This window comes from Mandrillus leucophaeus, unplaced genomic scaffold (assembly GCF_000951045.1).
Source record: "Mandrillus leucophaeus isolate KB7577 unplaced genomic scaffold, Mleu.le_1.0 Scaffold337, whole genome shotgun sequence".
In the NCBI taxonomy this organism is placed as follows: Eukaryota; Metazoa; Chordata; class Mammalia; order Primates; family Cercopithecidae; genus Mandrillus; species Mandrillus leucophaeus.
In genome coordinates this window covers 63,628-73,671 of record NW_012103554.1, presented here as the reverse complement: position 1 = coordinate 73,671, position 10,044 = coordinate 63,628, and the positions used below count along the sequence as shown (strand labels likewise).

Below are 10,044 nucleotides of genomic sequence, written 5' to 3'. Positions count from 1 at the left end.
CGAACTGGGGAAGTGGCTGCGCCCCGGACGGGGGGAGGGAACTCCTCGACGCAGGCAGAGGGAGGGCGGGTGTCGCTGGCACAGGCGGTGACTGGGCACACCGCCGCCACGCAATATTCCTGTTAAGTTTCTTCACCTTCCTGTGCATAAGTGTTTACACTGGGGTAATGATAAATGCTGTGCTGAAAAATTAAATGAGGCGGTCATGGAAGGAACCGTGTCCTGCCCCGCGCGGGGCACTGGGATGCCGCCACCAAGCCGCGGGGTCGGGGTGGAGGGGGAGGGTTCGCCCGCCTGGGCCGCTGTCAGGTGACGACCCCGGGGCGGGGCGGGGTGGAGCACCCCCAAACCAGGGCAGTAGTCGGATCACGCCCCTTGGATCGCAGCCTGGGGCGGGGCGGAGCAGTTCAATTCACTAGCCTGAGTGGGAGGCACTAGGCGATTCCTCCGCCCATATCCACCTGGACCCCAACTCCGGTCCCCTGCGCCCCAGGTCCCCAGTGGCAGCGGTCGCCTGCCCCGCCTTCCTTCCGTGCTTCCCGCTTCTGCTACTGCTGTCCGGCTAGTCAGGGTCAGGGCAGGACGGTGAGTTCCGGGATGGAGCCTAGTCCGGGGCTGGGGCCAAACCTCGGGGGCTGTGGACTGCAGCGGGTTTCGATCTCCCCAAACATCGCCCCCGCTGAGTTCCCCGCTGCGGCTCCTTTACGCTGGGTCCGCGTCCTGCGGCTGCAGCTTGCACTGCAGACCAGGAGGGTTTTTAAAGAGGGCGAAAAAGGAACCACAGGAGGGTGGAGGGGCCAAAGGGCCGCAGAATACAAGGTGGAGCGGGGATCCCTGGTGCAGCTCCGCAGCCCCACTCGCCCTGGGGAAGGAGAAACCAGAGCTCCCGAAACCCTAACTGGGATCAGGACAGGGGTGAAGGGGAACTCCACAGGAACGCGTTCACAGACTCCCCCACCAGTCGCAGGCCTGCTCTGCTCTCATCCGCTCTCCACCACAAAAACCCTCCAGCATCCCCAGGGCTCCGCCCTGGAACTTCTCCTGCGCTTTGCTGCAGGCACTCACCTCCACCCAAGAAGCTCACCAGACACTTCCCACCATTCACCACTTCTTCACCATTCACTTCCACTACCCAGGTCGCATCCTTTCACTCCCCATCTCAGCCCAGCCCCGTCACCACCACTCAGGCCTCCCTCACCTCCCCATCCATGAAGGGGTCCTTAGCACCTCCCCCAGCAACTAGCACCTTCTCACCTTTTGCCTGAGGACACACCCCAGCAAACACACCCCACACTTTCCACAGAACTTAGTGCAGGGGGGATGGGAAGAACCATTTCCCCCAGGATGACCCTGGGAGCGCCCGTGAGTAGAGGCGCCCACTACTGCCCTTGGGTCCCAGACCCGCCTGTTCTTCCTACTGGGGAGCCAGGGTCATATGGAATAGTCACTACGCAGACAGGAGTCAGCAAACCCTTTCTAGAAAGGAAAGGCTGAAGGCACTTTGGTCCTTGCTGGCCATGGGTTCTCTGTGTGTCAAGTCCTGTCCCTTTGTAGAGCAACAGCAGGCAACGGCAACCTGCAGATAAAAGGGAGAACACATCTGAACACCATCCTAGGTTGCTGACGCCAGATGAGGGCACATGCTGTGTCCTGGCAATTGGTTCCCCATCCCCTAGGGTGTCATCTCCAAGTGCTGTAAGTTAAAGAGTCACAGGTGTGTCTGACCCTGCCTGTGGCTTCTGGGTGGTGTGGATGTGATGGATGTGAGTGGAGGTTCTATGGTTCGGGGCCAATGCCCCCCTCCTTTGCTGCTGGGTGGCATCATCGGTCCCTCAGGGCGATCAGGGACCCTCCCTGAAGCCTCAGGTGTGAGCTGAGGGTGAGGGGTGCACCCATGTGGTGTCCTGCGGATCGCGGCCAACTGCTTGTGCAGCTTCTTGGTTCCCTGTGACCCTGCTCTGGCCCATCCCAGGAGACCCACCTGTGTCTTCTCACTGCCGTGCCTATCTTCCTAATGACGTAAAGGGTGAGGAGCACACCGTGTGATGGGCAGCTCTGAGGCTGTGTGGTCACTGCCCTCCCATAGCTGGAGGCCCATCTCCACCAGGGCCCAGGACCACACCTGGAGCCTCTTATAAGTGAGGGGATTTCACTGCTGTGAGTGGCACAGCTTTGCTTCTGAGCACTAGGGGACCCTGTTGTGATTCTGCAGTTAGCAATTGCCATGAAATCCACATAGCACCTTTTCCAACCACACATGCCTCTGGGATCTTAGGGACTCCAGGGTCAAATAACCATATAAGTAGGTCCAGTCCCTCATCACAGAGTGTGTATGGTTGCATCCCAGCTATAAGAGCAGAGTTGAATAGTGACAGGGAAGGTCATATGACCAGCACAACCTATAATAGTTACTACATTAACTACAAACACTATCCATTCCCAGTACGAATCCAGGAAATGTGAAATTACCATCGAATGGGTCTATGAACCCAGCATATCCCCCTAAGCTGGACCTGACACAGGTGTCCATCCTTTATGTTGCCCCAAATGCACCTCATGAGTATCAGGGGAGCAAGTTAACACTTCACATCTCTAGAAGGAGGACACACACTGTGTCCACCAGGAGTATCTGGGTATTTGCCATTTCAATGGTGTACACTTACCAGAGTGAATGCCTATCTGGCTCTGTGGGGGAGTCTGAAGGAGTCACTGCAGTTGCTGTGGGGTTGAAGGAGCCCACCAGGGCCTCTGGGCTCTCCTTTTAGTAATGGACTCTGGGTCTGAGGTGTGGCTCAGTACTCAAAGCTGGGCAAAGGAGCCCGATTATTTCCTGGGGTGACTCATTTCAGCATCCAGGTCATCCATCCTTGTGTTTTGTCTTTATTTGTTGTAATTATTTAAATCTAGCAGTATTCGGGTTGAGTTTCCATCTCTTTTGGATCCTTGACCCCTTTGTTCTATGAGCCATGGGCACACCTTCTTATGGCTGAGGTCCCCAGCTGCCATTGTGACTTCTCTAATTATTTCCATCATTGCACCCTCCTTCCTCCTGACAGTTGACGGCCTCCACTTGAGATCTGTTATTTCAGGATTTTCCACCCCCATTACTACTGGGAGCCCATTTCAGGAACAGCATTTCCTACCCCTGACCCCGGCCTTCAGCAACAGGCATCCCTGAGCTTCTTGACAGTCTTCTGCCTTCTGCTGGGGCCTTCTTTATATGCTGGGTAAACAGGAGTCCTCCAGGCTTCCCATGAGCACAGAGAGTGGACATTGTTCTGGATTTTCATACTGCAGTCACTCTGGCATGGGTGCTTCTCTGAGCCTTTTTGTTCTTTCTTCTACACCCTGACTTAGAAGTTCTGGATTTTCCACTTCTTGCCCTGTGAACCATCCCTTTCCAAGGTTCCAGGAATGTATCCTCAAAGCAGATGGGTGTCATTGCCAGGGCTTTGCAAACATATTAAATCATGTGACTCATGACATTAATCACTTGTGTATCTAAACTGAATTCTGCCCTCACCCCCTCCCCCCGCCCCCGCTGCCCCCACTGTGCTGGAGCATGTGAGGGCAGCTCCCACACCCTCTCCCATCTCCTGCAGTCCACATGGGCTGCTGCTGAGGGTCCTCCTCATCCAGGCCTTTTCCTGCCACAACAGGCCTGGCACCTCTCCAACAAGATCATGTGCTGACTGATGTTGGCACAGGGCAGGTGGGACATGTCTGGAGGGGCCATGTGGTTTCATGGCTGCAGGAACCTTCTCCTCCATATACTCAAGCAAGGGAGACGCTCTAGTCTTTAACTAGTTGACATGACAGCCCTGGCTGGGGCACAGCTTGCTCTACCAGCCCCAGCCCCTCAGAGGCCTTCACTTGCAGTCACCATAAGGGGGAGGAGGCGTCTCAGGTTCCCTCCACACCAATCCTCTCCTGTGTTTTGCTTCCACAGACACACACTGTCTTTGCTATGATTTCAACATCACCGCTAAGTTCAGACCTGAACCACGATGGTGTGAAGTTCAAGGCCTGGTGGATGAAAGGCCTTTTCTTCACTATGACTGTGTTAACCACAAGGCCAAAGTCTTTGCTTCTCTGGGGAAGAAAGTCAATGTCACAAAAACCTGGGAAAAACAAACTGAAACACTGGGAGACGTGGTGGATTTCCTCAAAGGGCAACTGCCTGACATTCAAGTGGAGAATTTAGTGCCCATTGGTAAGTTTCAGATAGTCCAGGACAGCAGGGAGCAGACACAGTAGTAACTTAGAGGCATTTATTGGTTTCATGTAACAAATAAATCAGAAGTTTGTGTCACACAAGAGGCTGAGAAGCATGGGCAGGATGCAGCAGAGAGAGCAAGTCCAGGAGCCAGGAAAGGAAGCAGGGTGGGGCTCAGGACTTGTCAAGATCAGAGCTGATCTCTTTCCAGTGGGGCAGAGTCCCTCATTCTGCAGGCCCGGATGTCTTGTGAGCACGAAGCCCATGGACATGGCAGAGGATCTTGGCAGTTCCTCTTCAATGGACAGACGTTCCTCCTCTTTGACTCAAACAACAGGAAGTGGGCAGTGCTTCATCCTGGAGCCAAGAAGATGAAAGAGAAGTGGGAGAAGAACACGGAGGTGACGTGTTCTTCCACAAGATTTCACTGGGGGATTGTAAGACATGGCTTGAAGAATTTTTGATACACTGGGAAAAAATGCCGGATCCAACAAGTAAGTGAGAGGCGAAAAAAGGAAGCTTTCTTGAGTTCAGATCTTAGCCTGGTGTGTGAGTGTGTGTGAGCGCATGTGTGTGTGAGTGTTTGAGTGAGTGTGAACATGACCCCCTCATGGGGGACTCCTTTTGGGGGTGCTGGCGTGCCTGTGCCCTCTCATCCTCCTCTCCCTTCTTCCTCCTGACTACTCTTCCTCTTCCCTGCACCTGCCTGTGCTCCACCCACTGTGCGTTTCTCACCAGCCTCAAATCTGTGGGTGTCATAGTGTTTCTAGACCTTTTTCGTCAGTGTTCCTTCCTCCTAGAATCACTTTTCCTTTCCTCTACCTTCATTTGTTTCTGTACATCCATCGAAACTACCTCAAAGGCCAGCCCCAAGACCCTCCCCTCCCTGGCCCTGGGGCATGACCTCCTTTTCCGCCAGAGCAGGAGGGGGGGCTGTACTATCACCTTGCTTCCCTCAGCAGCTGTGTGAGCTCCCCGAGGACAGGGACACCCTCTCTCTTCCTACCCCAGAAACTGCCACAGCGGCTTCCCCACAGCAGAGGGGGACAAAAGCTCTTCCAGGATGAGCTGGGGGGGCAGGAGCTGAAGAGGCATCCCCTAAGATTTGGGGCCTGGACAAGGGTTGTCACTCCTGTGTTTCCATTTCAGAACCACACTCTCGGGCCCCAGGCACAACCCAACCCAAAACCATGGCCACCACCCTCAGTCCCTGGAGCCTCCTCCTCATCATCCTCTGTTTTATCCTCCCTGGCATCTGAGGAGAGTCCTTCAGAGTGACAGGTACTGTGGGCAATATTGGGAGGGGAGCAAGGAGCAGGTGGATGAGGTGGAAGGATGCAGAAGGAGAATTCCCAGAGTCCCACATCTCCCCATGGCAGGAACCTTCTCGTCCTGACATGAGACAGATGAATGAGACCTAGTGTCACCTATTGGCAATGACCTGGGTAGCTCAGCCCTGAGTTCTGATGGATTCTCACTGTCAGAACCAGAGAGAAAGGGAGGGGCCCATACCAAGGCTCAAGCCCAGTTGAGCTTGAGAGGGTTTAGCCAATTCAGGCCTGTTTCAGAGCAGGTTTCTATTCAGGAAGGGTAGTGGGGTGTGGCCTGCAGGCAGTAGGAACTCAGGCATGGGCAGTCCGTGCAATAGGAGAGGAACAGCATGGCTATTTCACCTAGGATGTCAAGGGAAAGGGTGTCCCTGGAGAAGGCTAAGAGGAGAGTGATCTGGGAGAATCCCCAGACAAGGGGGCTGTGAGGACCTTAGCCCACCCAGTTCCTAAGGCTGCATCCCCAGAGAAAACAGCTTGGGTCCCAGCACTTAAGGTGGAAGGTGAAGAGTAGAGCATGTCCAGGGTGAGGTCTGGGAAAAGGCCAGGCCCCTTGGACCCATAGGATTCCTGGTTTGGCCCTAGGGTGATGCCCCTGCCATTCTGCCTCCTGCACACTCCAGATCCTGAGCCAGCTGATGGCCCTGCCTGGAGCAGAGTGGACTCAGACAGGGAGGCTGAGCTGCTGCTAGAGGTCCATGGTTGCCACTGAGCTTGGCTGGGAATGAATGGGGCGGGGCAGGGGCAGTCCCATTCAGAGCTATGGGTGCAGCTCCCAGGGTGAGGAGAGGCTGAGAGCGAAGGGGAAAGAAGGAGGTTTGCCTGCAAGCCCACCCAAGGCCAGGGAACATGGATCCAGAGACCTCTCTTTGGACAGGGCTCCCCCAGGTCCTCTAGACCCTTCTATGAGAGGGAGGAGCAGTCCCTGAGTGAAGGTGCAGACCCCTCATTACCAGTCTCAGTTCTGAGCCCGCATGCACTGTAGCAGGGCCTGGGCTGGCTCTGTGGTGTGGTGAAGGAGGGTGGAGTTTGGGACAGGCTGCACAGCCAGGGGTAGCATTGGAGGGAAAAACATAAAACATGTTCCTTATTTGGGGAAGAGGCTCCGAAATGGGGAGAGCCTGGGAGGGATCACCCAGAAGAACAGACCCAGGTTTTTCTCAGTCACTTAAACCAACGCTTCATCTTTTCTGAAGGTGGAAGATGGTATCAAGAAGCCTCTGTTAGCCTGTTCCGGTTCCTGCTCTCCCTTCAGGGAGGTCGCCTGTCTACTCACCACTGTGCCTTTCTGGAAAGCAGGAGTGCAAGCCTTAGCAAGCCCACAGGCCCCCAGCACATGATGAGGACATTGTAGACTCAGCATCTCATGCCATTCATTACCTTTACTGATGATCCTAGCTACCATTTTTCTTAACATCTTCTGCCACTTTCTCTCAGTGCTAACGGATGGAATTCCTGCACAAGTTTTAACTGAACAAGAAATCCTAGCAAAAAAGCATTTTCTTTCTACTTCTTTGATTGTGGAAAAGCAGACACTTCTCTGAAGCATGACCTTATTCTTCCAAACAGTATCGCTAGTAAAATAGCATGCGGGACTTCAGAGCTCAGGGATCATTTTGATGCAGTGACCAAGAATTGCATTAATTTTTTTTTTGTTTTGTTTTTATGGTTTTTTACAGTTTCTTATTCTGTCAACATACTGGAGTGAAGTGGCAGAGTCTTCACTCACTGTAATCTCCAGCTCCTGGGCTCAAGTAATCTTCTAGACTCAGTCTCTAGAATAGCTGGGGCTACAGGCGCATGCCACCAGGCCCGGCAAATTGTTTTAGTTTTAGGAAGGGTGGGTCTTCCTATGTTGCTCAGGCTGGTCTTCAACTGCTAGCCTCGAGCAGTCTTCCCACCTTGGCCTCCCAGTGCTCTGGGATTATAGGCATGAACCACAGTGCCTGTTGTAGAAATTTTTAAGTATTTAATATGGAAAAGTATTACCTTCATTATTATTTTATTTAGTAAGACAGCAGATCTAATCTCAGAATAGCTGCTTAGCCTTTTCTCTGACTCACCTCCTGCCAGCTCTGGCATTCAAGTGAGGGTCAAAGCCTGTGAACCTGAATGACCCCAGCTCCTGTTTTGGGCTGAGCTGCTTCGGGCTGTGGAAGGGCCTGGGAGTTGCCTGCAGGAGAGGTGAAGGGAGGAGAAGTTGCCTAAAGCAGAAAACAGAGGGTGAGAGGGAAACATCTGGAGGCCCTGGCTTTGCAGGAGAAGAAGGAACCATAGTGGATTTATTGAGGGATTTATCTCTTTACATCAGTTTCTGAAAAGAATGTTTTTCTTAAGTTCCCATTATCAACTAGTAAAACAGAACAAAGCAAAACCAATGTGAAACAAGCAAGAATTGCAAAGCATTTGCAAGCAGAATCCAGAGAACTTCTCTGCCTGCGCCACTTGAGAGCTAGCCGCCACGCTGATGCCCCATCTTTAATGATGCCACCTCGTGCCCCATACTTTAGTGTTCTTCCTACAAACCACGACACTCTCCTAATAAGCACAATACAATCACCAAAACAGATTCTGCATCCATACATTAGATCCATCTCATGCTCAGACACCACCCAAGATTCACCAGTTGTTTTGATTACCTATTTTACAGACAAGGATCTGATGGATTTAGGCATTTCCTACCTCATTATTTAGCTGAAAATATAAATCATGATGTTTTATTTGCCCCACTATTTAATCTCTATATTTTTGGAAATAGGTGGAGAGATTTGGATTGATGTGGTGCTTCTTATTGTGTTTCACTCAGAAGTCCTCATTAATATATTTGAAAGATTTAACATCTTTTTATCCAGCATTTGGGTTGCATAATTTTTTGCTAGTTCAGATGTTCTAGTCTGACGTAGAAACAGAAATCTAACACCAACATGAGAAAACATGCTGTACTTTAGTGGAATATTTTATTGCTAACTTTTTCTTATGAAAGCAACAGCAAAGTAAACAACCAAATACCTCCATGCTTTCTAGAACGTGCTTGGAGCCTGGAACTGACTGGGATGCTGGTTAGTGGGATGAGCACAGCATCCACTGTCGTGAATATCACCTGAGTCGATGTCAAAGGAACAATTCAATATAGACTCCTAGCCACAATGGAGGAGGTCTCTGATGCTCCACTTCCTGCCCACCACCTGGTGTAGACAGATTTAAACATTTGTCAATAGAATGGGTGTGAGAGGGCATTCCATTGTTCTTTATGTGTGTTATCTTGATCATGTAGGACATGTCAACTCTTTCACGGGTTTCCTCAGAATCTCTGAACTGCTCATAGCATTTGCCCAATCTTAGGACAATTATATGTATTTTTATTTATTTGTAGTCCTTTATACATTACAAATCTGCTCTTTTCTCCATAGGGGAATAAAATAACTTTTAAAAATAGAGATTAATCTGATGTGGGGATTACTTCTAAAGAAGTAGGTGTGTTCAGGGCTGAGGAATGACAAGGAACGTCACTGCCCAGGGTGTAGTGTGCTGGGGCCAAACCAGAAAAGTTATGTTTTTTAAGAACAGGAACATTGGTGTCTGTCCAGGGTATCAGGACAATGTTCAAGGCTGACAGAGGACCTGTAATTTAGAAGTATCGTTAAGTTCTCTGCTTCCCCAATAGTCTAGCGGAATCCCTAGTTTATTAACCCATAACATGAAGGAAGAATAAAATCCCATTAATTCTCTACTGGATTATAACGCAAATTTGAAGGTCAATAAGCCTTTTAGAAAATAAATATTTTTATTTAAATACCAGTAAGAGAGAAATTACTAAAGGAAAGAATCATGCCTATATATATTTTCTTATGAACAAATTAGAAAGTTCTGATTCAGGACATGAAAAGAATTCCTGGTGTTCTGAAGTCGGCCATGATATTTCAGTGGCAATGCTTTAGAAGAACAAAATCATGGTTTAGAGAAGCATCTTTTTTTCCACAACCAAAGCAGAAAACAGAAAATGCTCTTTTTGTGGAGATTTCTTCTTCAGTAAGTTAAAACATTAAATGCAGGAATTCTTCCATCAGGTAGCATGAGAGAAAATGGGAAAGTATTTTAAGAAATTTCAGTGATATTATTACCAAAGGAATTAAGGCTCATGAGTCTTATGGGGTCATCCTGATCTACTGGAGGCCTCTGGATTTGCTAAGGCTTGAATTCCTGGTGGCCCAGAAATGAAGAGTGCATGATGGACAGGCTGCCAGCCAGAAGGGAGAGTTTGACATGCACCCGTAATCCCAGCTACTCTGGAGGCTGAGGCAGGAGAATCACTTGAACCTGGAAGGCAAAGGTGGCAGTGAGCCAAGATCGTGCCATTGCATTCCAGCCTGGGCAGCAGAGTGAGACTCCATCTCAAATAATAATAATAAAAGAAAAAGGCAAAAATTCAGACAACTAAAGAGAAAATGGGCAAAAGAGTTGAACCAGCCCTTCACAGGAGAGGAAATGTGAAAGAATGGC

The 10,044-nt window shown here is 50.4% G+C and overlaps 1 pseudogene; it reads left to right on the top strand.

Annotated features, from left to right (window-relative positions):
• The first annotated feature begins 205 nt into the window (after nt 1-205).
• Nucleotides 206-5,475, top strand: LOC105545717 (annotated as a pseudogene).
• The last annotated feature ends 4,569 nt before the right edge of the window (nt 5,476-10,044 follow it).